The 16,676-nt window shown below is 46.0% G+C and overlaps 1 long non-coding RNA gene across 1 annotated transcript; it reads left to right on the top strand.

Moving 5' to 3' along the window:
• The first annotated feature begins 452 nt into the window (after positions 1-452).
• On the top strand, positions 453-9,051 carry LOC146672772 (uncharacterized). The gene is made up of 3 exons (XR_014908514.1): positions 453-641; positions 928-1,437; positions 8,701-9,051. It is a non-coding gene; the product is annotated as an uncharacterized LOC146672772 (long non-coding RNA).
• The last annotated feature ends 7,625 nt before the right edge of the window (positions 9,052-16,676 follow it).

Raw genomic sequence — 16,676 nt, 5'->3', positions numbered from 1 at the left:
TGGTTGGTTCCGTTCGGTCTCGGGCTTCCAGGATTCTCGCCACCAATGTGGTCGCTGTAGTCCTGAAATCTTCTCCTGTAAAGGATCCTATTCTAAAAATCCTTCTATCCTTTATATTAACTTTACTTAATCTTTCATTAATCTTAATTTACTTGATCTCAATGTTCTTTATGTGTGTGAGCAACACTTTTAATTTTATTAAACACACCCAGGGTCAGATATACACCATAACCATATCAGCATAAAAACAGACAGAGACATTCCTCTTTCTGTCACATTCTTCCATACATGGCAATTTGTTTCACCTTCCAGATGATTCCTGGGGACTTACAATTTCTTGACTCTTCTTCTGTCACTTGTTACTAGGCAGCTCAAATGCAGTTAGAAGCTAAATGAATTCCAGGCCCTCGGCCTGGCCTATGTTTAAATCATTTGTGTTTGTAAGTGTAACATATGTGTTAAACACTTGTGAATTTCACCCAAAATACTTTCTTTTTTGGAATAAATATGTCATTTTTTTGCATCTCACTCTCCTATCTGTGTGTTCGGTCTGTGTGCGTTCATGTGCGTGTGTGCGCTGCGTGGTGACGTAGGCGCGTGCATGTGTGCCCCGGTCACAGCTCCTTTCAGCATGGCCGGAGGTAAGTCACTGCCAAGTTGCTCTCAGTTAATCAAAGTTTGTTCGGATCCCAAGCTTCTGTGTGAATACGACCGTACCGCCGCGTTTTTGTTTATCGTTAAGAGACTCATTTGGGATAAGTTTTGTGGAGGACGAGTTCATTAATACACAATTATAATGAGTTATAGCCGAGAACTCGGCTAATATGCTAGCATGCTAAGCTAGTCCGTATCGCTAGCGGCTTGAGAGTTTACTCGCGTCAGTCTCTCCTTTTGTGTAACAGCATGCACCTTTTCTTTCTTCGTCAGGAGAGGGTTACGGGCAGTCGCGTGACACGCACGGATCGAACATGTATCTCTGTGTTGCAGGTATGGAGATGTTTTTATGTTTTGGAGATGCAGTCTTTCATTTATTGTTCTTATAAGTTGTTTTGATGTTTTTTAGTGACATATTGTTTATTTTGTGCTTTTTGTTTTTTGAGAGTTTAAGTCAATGTTTTGAAATAATTTGTTGTATTTGGTTCGTTACATTAATGTACATTAAGGGCACAGCTCCTTTCAGCATGGCCGGAGGAGAGGGTTACGGGCAGTCGCGTGACACGCACGGATCGAACATGTATCTCTGTGTTGCAGATGTGCAGTAAAGAGCCAAAGATTCGACACTGTCTCCTGCCTCTTGCTTCAACACCAAAACACAACGCAGAACAGCAGGCGTAACAATTACACGGGTTACATTGGTGCCGTGACCCTTTGGATTCATCAAGCATCGGCGTCGTCTCGATCACCGTGGGGAGCTCTTCGCGATTGCCCTCGTTCCAAGTTGGTTGCTTTTCCTAACTTGTGCGGGACTTTTTGAATGAGCTTGGACATTTAATCTGCTCAATTCTCATCCTGAATAACATTAAGTGCTAGTTAAGAATACTGTGTTTGCTTTTGTTCAGTTGCACTATTTGGAATTTTGTTTCTTGTGATTGTGCTTTATTCATCATTATGGAGCCAGCATCTGGTTCGGAGGCAACTGGTGTTCCTGATGAGGAGGTTTCCTCTAATGTTGGTTTGGGGCGAGGGTGGTTTCTTGGGGATGGGGCTCAGACACCTAAAGTTGGTGTGTCATTTGCTCCCAAGTTTTGTTCCACTCGTCTCCAGGTTCCCCCCTGTGACATTCAGATCCCGCAGACAGCTGGCAGCGCTGAGTTGAGTACACTCATCTCAGACTTGGCCAATCAGATTGGTCAGTCCATCGTAGCCCAGCTGCAAGGTGATAAGGGGAGCAGTATGCCTACTGAAAGCTCTAAGGCTGAGCAGGGACCCCCTGAGCTAAATTTGTCTGGGGTGAAACTGGTCTTGCAATCAGACGTCAAGGAGCCACCAGTTTTCAGGGGTGATGGCAGTGATAAATTTTCCATTCATGAATGGGTCGAGATGATGGAAATGTACTTTGTAAAACGCAACACACCAACAGACCAGCGATCACGTGACATATTGGCTAGGTTGATGGGGAAGGCTAAGGATGTAGTGAGGGTCACCCTACGTCACAACCCCTCACTTGACCATGTCCAGGTTCCTGAATTGATATTTGACATTCTGAAACAGCACTTTAGCGTATTGACTTACTCCTCTATGCCTATGGCTGACTTCTATAACACCAAACCATTACAACATGAGGGAGTGATGGAATATTGGATAAGGCTAAACAATGCTATTGACGCTGCTGACGAGTGCTTGCGTAGGCAGGGGCGTAATGTTGAGGACCCAGGGCGTGAGGTCTCGATGATGTTCATCAAGTATTGCCCCGACCCCATCCTCTCGAACAGGCTCAGCATCAAAGCAGCTGAGGAGTGGACAACCACTGAGGTTCAAGAACGCATTGATAGCTTCCAGCGTGAACTCAGGGCACGCAGTCAGGGCAGTTCCCACACCTCACAGAGGAGAGAGGTTAGCCACAACTGCTCTGTTGTGCCTCAAGAAGCGATGGCGCCACAGCCTGGTCAGGCCAGTGTCGCCTTGCAGTCTCAGCCTACAGCAGCAGCCTCAAACCTCGCTTGTCAGCTTTCGCCCACAGCAACTTGCTTCACTCCTGTTCTAGCTGATGTTTCGACGACCTATCCTTCTGGGACATCAGTGTCTTCTTGTCCGGTGCCTACGCCTACTCCTCAGTTCCAACAGTCACCAACATACACTGTGACCACTCAACCTAGTCAGCAGTCAGTTGGTTGCGAGCTTGGTTCGACTGACACCCAAGCTTTTGATGTGACTGGCATGCGCGCTCTGATCAGCCTCTTGGATCGCGTGATTGCATGTCAGAATGTGCAGACTGCAGCCCCTGCATCTACACCTTCGCAGCGTCTTACCCGCGGGCCCTTTCTTAAGAAGAATTGTCAGGTCTGTGGCAACACTGGTCATTCCACTCACATGCACTGCAGGAGAGAGAATCTCTGTCTTGCATGTTTTGCTCCTGGTCATTGGAAAAAGGACTGTCACAGTCGTCGTGAGGGACGGGAGGCCGGGGCTGTCGCGAGGCAGGGTTGGCCTTCGGAAAACTGAATCACCCACATTTGGAGAGGGGCAGTGTGGGGGAAGAACCTAATACCCTCAATCATGATGAATCGGATCTCGAAATTCTTTATGTCAACACCTGTTCAACAATGCCAGAGGGGTACCGTGTCGTGGTTCAGGGACCAGCAGTAGTGCCCACATTTAGTGAATTGTTCTACACCCAAGTTGCAGTGAATGACAAGGTTAACTTGAGGGGCATGATGGATTCCGGGTCTATGGCTTGCACTATGAGTGAAGAGGCCGAGAAGTCACTTAGAGAGGCTGGGGCTCTTGTGAGTGGACCGCAGTCGGCCGAACGGATTGTGCTGGTTGGCTGTGGTGGGAAGCAGACCCACCCAAAGTGCGTTTATGACTTGACACTTACTGTCCACGGTGTGAAATGCATTGTACCAGTTTTGGTAGTGTCGGGCCAGCGTGATGAGCTCATCATTGGCTCCAACGTTCTCAAGTACCTGATGCGAGTTATGAAACATTCTGATGACTATTGGAAGCTTGTGTCTGTGGGAAGCAAGCACTCGCTTCTTGACTATGAGCACTTCTTGGACATGATGTCGTGCACCACCAGATGGAGGGGTGAGGAGGTTCCCGACAAAATTGGCACTGTGAAACTGCCTCGTGCTGTGACACTACTCCCACGGTGTGAACATCTGGTATGGGGCAGGCTACCCAGCAATGTGCCAGTCTCTCCAGGCAGCACGATCATCGTGGAACCGTGCACCTCTGGGTCTGGGCCGAGAGACGTTCTTGTTGGCCGGGTGATCACATCCATGTGGGGTGATCGGTGGGTGCCATTGAAGATGACCAATCTCTCCTCAAAACCACTGACCTTGAAACGCAACTCGAGGGTTGCTGTTGTTTCATCTTGCCTTGCGGTGGAGGACCTTGATTTCCAGCAGGACTCCTGCAAGATGGCGAGTATGGCCCAGGTACCAGCCAGTGGGCCAGCTGCTACTGAGGCCGACTTGAATGACAGGTTGTGCTCCCTAGGTTTGGGTGATCTTGACATTGACTCATGCCATGCCAGCTTGCAATCAAAGAGAGAGCTCGTTGAGCTAATTGAGCAGTATGAGGACATCTTCTCTAGACACCCGCTTGACTGTGGCGAAGCTAGACGCTTTGTACATCGGATCCACCTGACTGATGAACGCCCATTCCGTATGCCTTACAGAAGAGTACCCCCTGCTCATTACCAACAACTAAGGCAGGTACTCACTGACATGGAGGAGAAAGGGATTATTCGCAAATCCATCAGCGAGTATGCATCCCCCCTCGTCATGGTCTGGAAAAAGGATGGCGGATTGCGGATTTGTACGGACTTCAGGTGGTTGAATGCGCGGACTCTTAAGGATGCGCATCCACTCCCTCACCAAGCGGATTGCCTTGCCGCGCTTGGGGGCAATGCCTTCTTCAGCACGATGGACTTAACCTCTGGGTTTTACAACATCCCAATGTGTGAGGAGGATAAGAAGTACACCGCTTTCACGACGCCTGTTGGCCTCTACGAATACAACCGGATGCCACAAGGGCTTTGCAATAGCCCAGCTTCATTCATGCGCATGATGCTGAACATCTTTGGTGACCTCAACTTCACCAGTCTGCTCTGCTACTTGGATGACCTCCTGGTCTTTGCTCCCACTGAAGAGGAAGCCCTGTGCCGGCTCCGAGCTGTTTTTCAAAGGTTGAGAGACAACAATCTCAAGTTGGGTCCAAAGAAGTGTCATCTGCTGCGGAAGTCAGTCAGGTTTCTGGGCCATGTCATCGACCAGACCGGAGTGGCTGTGGACCCAGCTAAGGTGGAAGTGGTTTCCAAGATGCCAAGGGAGGCTCTAATGGAGAAGGATGGTTGCACTCCTTCTGTGAAGAGGATTAAGTCCTTTCTAGGAATGGTCTTTTTCTATCAGTGCTTCATCCCTGGTTGCTCAGCCATTGCCAAGCCTCTGTTTGCTCTGACGGCTGGTCAGAAGAGGAAGGGACGGACTAGTCACGCTGGGAGGGGTGCTGGCATGTTCAGAAAGTTGACTGCTGCAGATTGGAGCCCTGCATGTGACAAGGCCTTTCATAAACTGAAGGACGACCTCCTTAACTGTGCCGTGTTGGCTCATCCTGACTTTTCACGACCGTTCATTTTGTCTGTGGATGCTTCTCTGGATGGACTGGGAGCGGTTCTGTCACAATTGCCTATCGACGGGGATAAGGCACGCCCTATTGCTTTCGCGAGCAAGGCGCTAAGCAGGTCACAGCAGAGATACCCAGCCCATCGCCTTGAGTTCATGGCCCTAAAGTGGAGCATCTCTGAAAAGTTCAGCCACTGGTTGATGGGGCACAAGTTCACAGTGTGGACTGACAACAACCCGCTCGTTCATGTATTGACCAAACCCAAGCTGGACGCTTATGAACAAAGGTGGGTGGCCAAGCTGTCATCCTACAACTTTGATTTGAGGTACATCCCAGGTCGAAAGAATGTTGTAGCAGATGCACTTAGTCGTGACCCCTTCACCTATCAACCTATCGGTGGGCGCTTGCTTCAAGAGCCCTACGAGCACTTGGTGCGGAATGCAGAAGGTGCGGCGGCTCATGAGGTGCAGGACGCTTTCAGGTTTGGTGTCCAAAATATTCGGGTTGTCCAACAACCTGTTCCAGCTCTGGCCTCAGAAGATTTCTACAGTTCGTCGGAAGTCACGGCTACCTTGGCTCACCATGATTACTGGGAAACCGCTGCGGAGAATAGAGCTGCCTCCATTCTCCACCTTGTTCAGCAGTTGCAGCCAGTTGGCAATGATGTACTGCCATCACTTACCTTATATGAGCTGGAGGACCACCAACTTCAGGATCCCATCATCTCCGCTGTCCTGCCGCTTGTAGCCCGCAGGAGGCGCCCTTCCAGGCGTGAGAGACATGATATGGATTCCAGGGCACTGGCCCTATTGAAGCACTGGGAGAGGCTCAAGGTTCGAGATGGCATTCTCTACAGGGAGACGAGAGACCCTGTGAGCAAAACAAAGAGACTCCAGTTGGTGTTGCCAGTGAATTTACGGGTGCAGGCCTTGAAAGGTGTCCATGATTTGGCAGGGCACCAGGGTCAAGTTCGCACCCTCCACCTAGCAAGGCAACGTTTTTTCTGGCCCAATATGGAGAGGGATGTGAAGGAGCATGTTCGGTGCTGTGGAAGGTGCATACTTGCCAAGACTCCAGAGCCTGCAGCACGAGCCCCATTAGAGAGCATTAAGACCTCTGTTCCCATGGAGCTCATCTGCATTGACTTTTGGTCAGCAGAGGACAAAAAGAAGCGCTCTGTGGATGTGCTTGTGGCAACTGACCACTTCACGAAAATGGCCTTTGCTTTCCCGTGCAGGAATCAGACTGCCAAGCAGGTTGCCAGAAAGTTGTGGGACTGTGTTTTTTGTGTATATGGTTTCCCTGAGCGTATTCACTCAGACCAAGGTCCCAGCTTTGAGAGTGAACTATTTTCTGAGCTTCTGCAGATTTCGGGCGTTGCCAAGTCTCACACTACAGCTTATCACCCTATGGGGAATGGGGGCACGGAGCGGTTCAACCGCACACTTGGCAACATGCTGCGAGCTCTCCCTCTCAGAGCCAAACAGGAATGGCCGCAGCAGATTCAGACATTGACCTTTGCTTATAATGCAACTGTTCACGAGACTACTGGATATGCCCCATTCTATTTGATGTTCGGCCGTGTCCCACGACTACCGGTCGACGTTATGTTCAAGTCTGTTTTGCATGATCCCATTGTGGTGGACTTTAACGGCTACTCCAAGCTTCTTCTGTCGTACTTGTCTGAGGCTGCCAGGATCGCCCAGGAGCACACCAGCAATGAGCAGGAGCATCAGGCTCGTCAATACAATAAGAAAATCAAAGGTGTGTCTCTGAACGTTGGGGATCGCGTCCTGCTTGCCAATAAAGGCGAGCGGGGCAGGAAGAAACTTGCAGACAAGTGGGAGCCTCAGGTTTACACTGTTGTGGAGAGGCACCCCAGGACCCACATTTACAGGATCAGTGACTCTTCAGGCCAGAGTAAGGTTGTACACAGAAACCTTCTGTTGGACGTGAGTTTCCTTCCTGTCCAGGATTCGTTGGGAAGTCAGTCCTTAGACGTTTTCTCCAGTGAGGGGGATCTCAGTGCTGATGGGGATCTGGAGGACCCTGGCAGTCTAGGGACAGAGTCTACCGCAGCGAGGACTTCTTTGTGGGTCCTTTCGGATTTGAGCCATGGAGTGGATGTGGATTCCGCGGCAGGAGAGCATGCCTCACAGTCCACGGATCGTCAGCATGGTTCATGTGATGGTGCGGATGTGGACAATGCCCCACCTGATTCTCAGACTTGCACAACGGACATTCCAGCAAGCCCTGCTGGTCAGGCCCAGCACTTTGCTCTTCCTACTCCGGTTAACTGTTCCGCTACCTCTGATTCGACACAGTCTGGCACAGATTCTGTTCCAGGTGCCTGTCATGGGGACGCTGTTGTTCCGCAGACTGTTCCTGTTTCTGGTTCAGACATCAATCAGACCTCTGGTCAGCCGTATACTGGGCAGCCATCCAACTTGCCAAGACATGACTCTGACCATGCCAATGTTCGAAGCCGAGTGGTTACCAGAGCAGGTCGGGTGGTAAAGTCAGTCAACAGGCTGATAGAAAACATGGTCCAGAAGCCTATTACATGGGGCCTGTTACCGCCACGGGAGGCTCGGCCTCTGACATAGACTGGTTTTTTTTGGGTCATCCCATTGTGTATTATGAATGTGTTGTACTTGCTTGAGGCATCATGACACCCACCCTGGGCGTTTTTATGGGACCACGTTTGATGAGGTGTAGGCTGCACCTTTGTGTTCTGAAAGGGTTGGAGGCCTGATCAACCTATCCAACTTCTTTTAATCCATTTATGGATAGTTTTTAACTGAACTATGGGATAAGATCCTTGGGTTACCTGTTCCGGAGGTGATGGTAGTTCAGCGTCGTTGTGCCTCTTGGTACTGCAGTACCATTCAGATGTGTGGTGATTTTGGTGAAATTCAGGGGGGGTGAATGTAACATATGTGTTAAACACTTGTGAATTTCACCCAAAATACTTTCTTTTTTGGAATAAATATGTCATTTTTTTGCATCTCACTCTCCTATCTGTGTGTTCGGTCTGTGTGCGTTCATGTGCGTGTGTGCGCTGCGTGGTGACGTAGGCGCGTGCATGTGTGCCCCGGTCACAGCTCCTTTCAGCATGGCCGGAGGTAAGTCACTGCCAAGTTGCTCTCAGTTAATCAAAGTTTGTTCGGATCCCAAGCTTCTGTGTGAATACGACCGTACCGCCGCGTTTTTGTTTATCGTTAAGAGACTCATTTGGGATAAGTTTTGTGGAGGACGAGTTCATTAATACACAATTATAATGAGTTATAGCCGAGAACTCGGCTAATATGCTAGCATGCTAAGCTAGTCCGTATCGCTAGCGGCTTGAGAGTTTACTCGCGTCAGTCTCTCCTTTTGTGTAACAGCATGCACCTTTTCTTTCTTCGTCAGGAGAGGGTTACGGGCAGTCGCGTGACACGCACGGATCGAACATGTATCTCTGTGTTGCAGGTATGGAGATGTTTTTATGTTTTGGAGATGCAGTCTTTCATTTATTGTTCTTATAAGTTGTTTTGATGTTTTTTAGTGACATATTGTTTATTTTGTGCTTTTTGTTTTTTGAGAGTTTAAGTCAATGTTTTGAAATAATTTGTTGTATTTGGTTCGTTACATTAATGTACATTAAGGGCACAGCTCCTTTCAGCATGGCCGGAGGAGAGGGTTACGGGCAGTCGCGTGACACGCACGGATCGAACATGTATCTCTGTGTTGCAGATGTGCAGTAAAGAGCCAAAGATTCGACACTGTCTCCTGCCTCTTGCTTCAACACCAAAACACAACGCAGAACAGCAGGCGTAACAATTACACGGGTTACATAAGCGTGTATGCGGTTTAATCTTCTGCTGCTCCAAGTCACTTACACAATAGATCATGGGGACATCGTGCCAAACGAAGCTTAAGACCTTGAATAGACTGAGCATCAACTCTTTCATGAGCACAATATGCAATGTGTGTATACAATGATTATAGCTGCACCTTTAATAAAAGTTTTAGTCTAATGCCAGTAGCTTTAATAAACATTTTAATGCAATGTTAATGATGAAGGCTATATTGTAGCAGTAAAGTATTTTCTTTATTCCCACATTCCCTCTCTTGACCTTTCAAAAAGAAAGGTCACCACACTTCGTGTTGTGTCACTCCTCGGCCCATTCGGCCACTTCTAAGTCCATCAATGGCATCATGGCCACCAGAACCACTGTTCCAGGGTCCACTGCCCTCGTTATTACCTTTTCCAGCAGTCCTCTGGGACAAGGAATGAGACAACAACCGCAGGTGACCAGTATCGCTAAAAAGTGGCAGTAGAAAACATTGCAGACATGAAAAACCCCTTCCATTTCCCAAACACTGAGGTCATCCAGCTGTCCAGCGGATTGTCAATTCCCGAGTGCTCATGCATGGTTTTAGACTGAGTTTTCAGCCCCTCCAGAGCTCGGGTTACTGAGCCATCTGGAGCAGTGTTGTTGGGGATAAAGGTACAACACACTGCTCCAAACATGGCACCACACGCCCCCTTTCTTTCACGCCAACAACATGTAAAAAGGGCCATTCGATTTTGCACTCCCATCAGCGAGGTCGGACCCAACTGTTCTGTGAACCCCTCCATGGCATCTCTGGTCAGGTTAGAGAGTCTCAGCACATTATAATGGGCATAGTTTATGCAATCAAAATTCTTATTTGGAGTTATCCATATGAACATACTTTCAAATCCTGAAGCTAGTTGGTCCACTAGTTTATACTCATCTGGTACTCCCCTGGGCACTCCTATTGAGTCAATCCAGGTAGGCGAGTTCATTCTAGGGTCATAAGCATGTATCCCCTGTGTCCCTCTCTTTGCCAAAATGTGTCTCTTATGTCTGGCTGCCAATGTGCGTGTGTTGCGTTGTGGTATGGCTTTTACTTTGTTCCCGATTAGCATGAGTGGAGCTCCGAGTCGCACCATTGCGCACGTCCCTTCACTTCCCATATGGGCACGAACCAAAAGGGTGTTACGTCCACAATAATAATAGAGCCCACTTCTTGCCCATGTTCCAATTAAAGTGTTCGTTTGGCTTACTTTGTTTGTGGTTCTCCCTGTGAGTGTGACAGAGCACCAACTTGGGTCAATCTCTCCCAACTTGTACTTTACCGTATCCATTGAGAATTTAAAGCATGTGTAGTTGTTTCGTTTGGGCATGAATGGTCCTACTTGTGTTTGCTTGTGAATTAGGGGAAATAATTCTCTGTTCTAATTTACTGTTTAAAAGGGAAAAAACCTTGGTCACTTGGACAAGTCTTTGTTATTCTATAACTGCATTTTTATATAAAAAGTCTAGCGATCCCCTATTTGACTCATAAATATTACTTTGGTTGTAATTATTTTCGTCTATCAAATTTAATTGACTTCTACAGTGGCCTGCTTTTGTTAATAGTAACATGAGTAACATCCACCATTTTCTCCCCTTTAGCATCTGGTATTTTCCCCACTATATAATGTACTACCATAATCTACACCCAGTCAATAAAACTGAATTTTCTCAAAGCAAACATCAGCAACCCAAAATCAGCAGCCCCAGAATTAAGTCTTCCGCTCATCCTGCTCATGGCAAAAGCAAAGCAAAGCAAAGCAAAGCAAAGCAAAGCATCCCCTTTCTCTTGCCAGCGTGGTGAATTGTTTGTCAGCATTTATTCATCCTACTCTTGGTCCAGTCTTTATCTCAGTGTCCAGTCAGTCCAACCTTTAGTCCACATCATCAGTCCAGTCACAGTCCAGTCATACACATTCACACCAGATATTGCTGATAGTGGAGACTCCTGTGCAAATAATCAGATTCTCCACCCTCAGCAACGTGAGCTCATTCATTTGTTTTATTTTGTTTTGTTTTTTGTTTTTAAGTAAAAGAGTTCTTTATGCTCTTGGACTGGATTGACTCGCTGCAATCATTTTAGACAGGGACTTACAACCTGATCAGGTCCCCACAGGTCGGCTTTTCCTCAGCCAGTTGTAATCTGGAAAAGCTCACCTTATATTTGTTCTCCCGAAAATTTTTACAGCGCTGTTAATTCAATCTTTCAGGCCTGCTTAGAACAAAACCGAGAAAAAGAGAGCTGATTATTAGCTCATCAGAGCACAAAACATCATCACCTGACAGGTTTTCTCTAAGTGCACTGTTACAACTTTAAAGGGCCCAGTTCTAACCATGTCCATGTTTAATAAAACTCCCTCTATTAAAATAAGAAAACAACCCAAACCTAACTGTCAGAATCAACCCATCACTAAAACAAAAAAACCCCAAAAATCTCAATCACAGAAACGTTTTGCCTCAAGTTCTTCAGCGTCCTGACAGTCTGAGGTCAACTGACATAGTCTCACCTGCTCAATACACAGAAAATCTTGTTAAAAGCTGCACAGTTTTGCAGACCATTGATATTCTCATTAAGCCCTTTCTAAAGACGTTATAACCATCTATCATCACTAAATTCTAAATTCTTTACCAAATCTGGACGACTGCACTTAGTCACAGACCTGAACACTTTATTTAATTATCCTGTCTGTTACCAAGCCTTTCTTCTCACACAGTCACAGTGTGTGTTTCAGTACAAGCTTCACTCATCCAGTCAGACAGACAAATGCATATTTAAACATCACCACATTATTGAATTATTTTTATTTTCTTTCTACAGTAATCACTTGTTTTGATCAATCTGTACAGGAGCACTTCTAATTCACTATTCTAAAAACTACTTTAAGCTTTAATCACTTTTTCCTTTTCACAAAAATCACTCTATTGTCATGGAATGTCCCTGAGTTATTCCTCTGCTTCAGGGTTTAAGTATGTTACATTCACACTATTTTAACACTGATGAAAGATAACAAGCTGATGTTCATTGCATGTGTGTTATTAGTCAGGTTTAATCGATGTCTGTGCAGTGGAGCTGCAGATCCACCAGGGCATGTTCTCAAAGCTGCCTTTCCTACACATTTCTCTGCTATAACTGGATCATTTTTAACTACTTTGCTATGAGTCCAATGGTCTTTGTATCACTTTTTCATCACACTAAGTGACTTGGACAAGATGATAAACAGACTCAAATGCTGAATATGCTGTCTAATCTTCATGAGCTCTCTTGTCTTTGTAAGGTTAATACATTTTCTGCTTGTGTGTGTGATTTTGTGTATGTTTCTTTTTGCAGTGTTTCAGACTCCTTCACAATTTTCCCACTTAAGCAGTCAGTTTTCTTTTCCCCAGGTTTGCTAACCCAAATTTAGATTTCCCACATTAAATAACAGCATTCCTCTGTGTTCTCACCTACTGCTCTCACTCCTTTGTCCTCTCCCACTTCAACAGTCCAATAACAGGAAGTTCTCTTTCAGCTTTGTCCTGCATTCTCCACTGTCTCTCTTTAACTGCCGTGTTATTGCTCTTTGGAGCTGCATTCCTCGTCTTCAGTTAGGAGTGAAAGCTCGCTTGTCAGGTTTAGTGACACATGACGCTGTAAACAATTCAGCCAGAAACTTGGCCTGAACGTTTCCAGTGATGTTAAACTATAACTTTCTTCCGACTGCTGCATGTGGGAAATTGATCCTGGTCTGCTTTGCACCTAAAAGTGACAAAACTAAGACATTTTCATTATTATCATCACTGCTTAAACAACACACTTCTCTCTCTCTGGCCAGAAACACCAATTTATGTCATGTATTCACATTCATGAGTGTAAGCGTGTCTTTGTTGCGTGTATGTTGTGTATTCATATTAATATTGAGTGTAAGCTGGTCTTCGTTGCCTTGATGTGTTTTTATAATCAGATTTAATTCCTGCATCTTTGCACTGAGCTGTGGATTCAAACGGTCTCACTTCTGATTCTCTCCAAAAATAATTTCACATGTAACAATTTTTGTATGTGTGCTTTCTATTCATTCATGTAATTATTAGTTTATGCATTTCTTTCTCTCTCTCCCCTTTTTTAAAAAAAAAGAAAAAAAAAGAATTACCTGTCTGTTATGATGCTCTGGACATTTCTAAACCTCCACCAGTTCAGCCTCCATTTTCAATCCAATTCCCCACACGCTCTCACTCGAACTCGTCCTGCTTGACCTCTCACTGGTCCTTGTCCCTTTTCTCACAGTTTCCTGTGTGGCCTTCAAATCTCCAGCAAACACAGGCCCAACTCAGCTGTTTCCTCTTCTCTGTTTCTTCTCTCTTGATCTTTTCAGTCTTTTCTTGTCGGTTAACTCCTAGCATGGCAAATATCACGTCCAGTGCCTTCACACAGTCATGTCACTGGTTAAGTTCCCAGCTTGTAATTCAAAGCTCATGTTCCATCAGTGGTGTTCATACACGCTGCTGCCTGACCCTTCAGTGTTTTACGTCAGTTGCACTGTCTTTTGCCTGCTGTTAACTCTTCAAGTCCACGATGTTCTGTCTTCCTTCTGTCTTCATCAGGAGATTGACTGTCCTTTAAGCTTCTTCTCAGGATAAGGACAGAATGAGAGGTGAAGCTGTCAAATTTTAAACCAAAGCCTGTTTGTCGTCCCAAATCTGTTAATCTATCATTTTGCTGCTGTACTCATGTTTTGAGGTTGAGTAAGTCCATGGGCACCTGTATTAACACACTAAAACACTTATTTAATATCATTTTCCCACACATCAGCCAGTTCCTTTTATGGGCATACAAAGTTGTTCACTTCCTGCCAGACCCAGACACAGACTCTCTTCTCAGACTTCCTTTTTTCACGCACTCTGCTATGAACCCACGATCTTCACCCCAGTAGTGTTATTATTACTTATTTGTTATTTAGTACAAATCACACAGAATCACTCAGATGCAGTACCCACAACGTTCACACACTTAGAATCACACACTTGTGATAAACTATTTTCATCAAACATGCTGTTTAGAATCAGAAAGAGGAAGTAGACCGCACCCTGTTAAGTGCGTATACGACCTCAAACTGAAAGAAAAACAATTAAAACCTCTAATCAATTCTCACATTACACACCAAAATCAAAAATAAATCACACCAGCATTTATTACTGAAATTCTTGCCTAGTTAAACTTGCTATTTAAACAGAGATATTTGTCTTCAATGCCTCAGGGTTTAGGCCCGACACAATATCTGTAGTATGCACAATTCATCCACTATAGACCAAAAAATAAATCAGTTCATCAAAATTCACTAAAAGAAACCCAAACTTTATTTATTATGTTCTAATATACATAAGCCAGCATCTAAAAACCCACAAATTCAGCGATGTTCACAACAATATATTTATAGAATCACCAATGATTAAAAGGATTTCACGACATGCATATTTTAATTTCAACACACACTCCCAGCATCCTTCCAGCCTTAAAAGCGTCAACCAACCCAAACTTTACCCATAGGTACAAGTCGAGGTTCCACGCCCGAAACCCGGTTTCTCTCAGTCAAACAAGTGCATAAAATCGTCCTGGGTGACAAGAAATGGTCCTTTGACCACTAGCTATTAAGGAATGCCCCCAGTTTTCGCGGTGGCTAACCGAACTAACCCTCCCCCAGAGGACTCTGACCCGCGTCCGGGCACAGAGTTGAAGCGTAACCTTCTGAGCAAATGCACTTCTTAGGGATCCCCGCCCCCGTTCTAAACAATTTAATCTCTTTGAAAACACCACACAAAACCACACAAGCAATTTTATTGATGTCCAAGCCCGGCTTTATACTCAATAGGGACAAACCAATGACCAATTCCCTATTATCCTATATTCTCTTAAACACACGTTGTTTCTTTTTCTCTTTTACCATGAAATACCATATTACCGGTACCTTTAACTCAGTACTGTCATTCTCAAAGTTTCATTATCATTACTTCAAAGCTTTACTTTATTCTAAAGAATTTAGTTCTACCACTACTGAGCCAATTTAATAGTTAAGATCGTCAACTCAGCGAACAGATAATTTAGAATTCATCCAATATGCACAAATTTGCTTTTTCTTTGAACAGGTTTGTGCCTACTTTTAAATCTTTTTAGACCGGTCTCCTGTTCGCCTCATATCAGATCCAACCTTCGGCCACATTTGTTCTCTCTGTTGCAAAGGGAACCGGGCGGGAAACACCAAATATTAAAACCCGATTCTTTGATCCCCATGATAGAACAGAGAAAACCTGACTCATAGTGGTCAAAACATTTATAATTCTTTTTATTCAATCATCCTCTGGAAGAGAGAGCCCTGCACAGCCCAACGGCAGTTGCAGGGAAGGGGCTGGAAGACTTGCTATGAGCCCATAAAAGTGGGTTGTAGGTGCTTTGCAGGACGATCACTCTGCAAAGTCCTAGGCCGGCTGGGTGTGGCTGGGGCAGCCAAGAAGAGGGCCATCCAGGCTGTGAGTGAAGCGGCAGAGAAAGCCAAAAGGTGGCTGTGGATTAAGAGGGCTGATCCGTGGGTAGCTACTGGTACGCAAGTCACCCCCGGCTGGGTCGCCTGGGCGAGGGTGTATGATGTTGTGAGACCCGAAACACCTGATGACCCTAGGATACATCACTGAAGATCCGTACCAGTGCATCCAGGAGATGTGTCTTTATAGTCTGATTAGATTGTTTTATGTATTTTAATAAGAGAGGCCTTTATAAACCAAGCCCAGATGTGAGAAAAAACTAGGTCAGAGGGTGACAGGTCGCCTAGCAACAGAGGCTTTAGTAAGGGGAGGTTAAGAAACAGGAAGTTTAGTGCAGAGCTGCAGAGGCATATTAATAAAATACAGGAAACCAGACAGAAAAAGCAGAACTAAGTAACACACACACACATTAGTCAGAGCAGAAGGAGTTGTTTTGATGGAAACTGTGTGTGTCTGTGTGTGACCTATAGCAGAACTATGTATGCGTATTTTGCCTGGCAATGCTTTTAGTACTGGGGTACGTGCTCGTGGCTGCAGTTCTCCGTTTCCGGAAATGTAAAAATAAAATCATTTTTTGAGCTAAACTCTAGTTTCTCAGAAACTGGCTAATTTAGAGACTGTTACTCGCCCCAGGGCCTCCCCAGAGGCTAAGTTTCTGCCTTCAGCCGACTCTGGACCCCTGGAAGCCAAGACGCCAGCTAAGAACTGCACCGTGCCAGCTCTGCCTGGGCAAAGCCAGTGCCCTGCGCAGTTTCAGTTACCGGTGTCTCTGCCAGAGGCCCGTGTGCCTGCTGGTCCTGTTCTGTCTCTGCCAGAGGTCTCCGCACCTGCTGGTTCTGTTCTGTCTCTGCCAGGGGCTCCGGTGCCTGCTGGTTCTCAGACTGTCTTCGCTGGGGGGCCCGAGGAGCCCGTCCAGCTTCCTGCCTCATCAGCTGGAGGGCCCGAGGAGCCCGTCCAGCTTCCTGCCTCGTCAGCTGGAGGGCCTGAGGAGCCCGTCCAGCCTCAAGACTCGTC

Source organism: Rhamphochromis longiceps, linkage group LG3, assembly GCF_057381845.1.
Source record: "Rhamphochromis longiceps isolate RC_006_pf linkage group LG3, R_longiceps_female_GT1.1, whole genome shotgun sequence".
NCBI lineage: Eukaryota > Metazoa > Chordata > Actinopteri > Cichliformes > Cichlidae > Rhamphochromis > Rhamphochromis longiceps.
The sequence above is the reverse complement of the archived record's forward strand: the minus strand, read 5'-3'. Positions and strand labels throughout refer to the sequence as shown.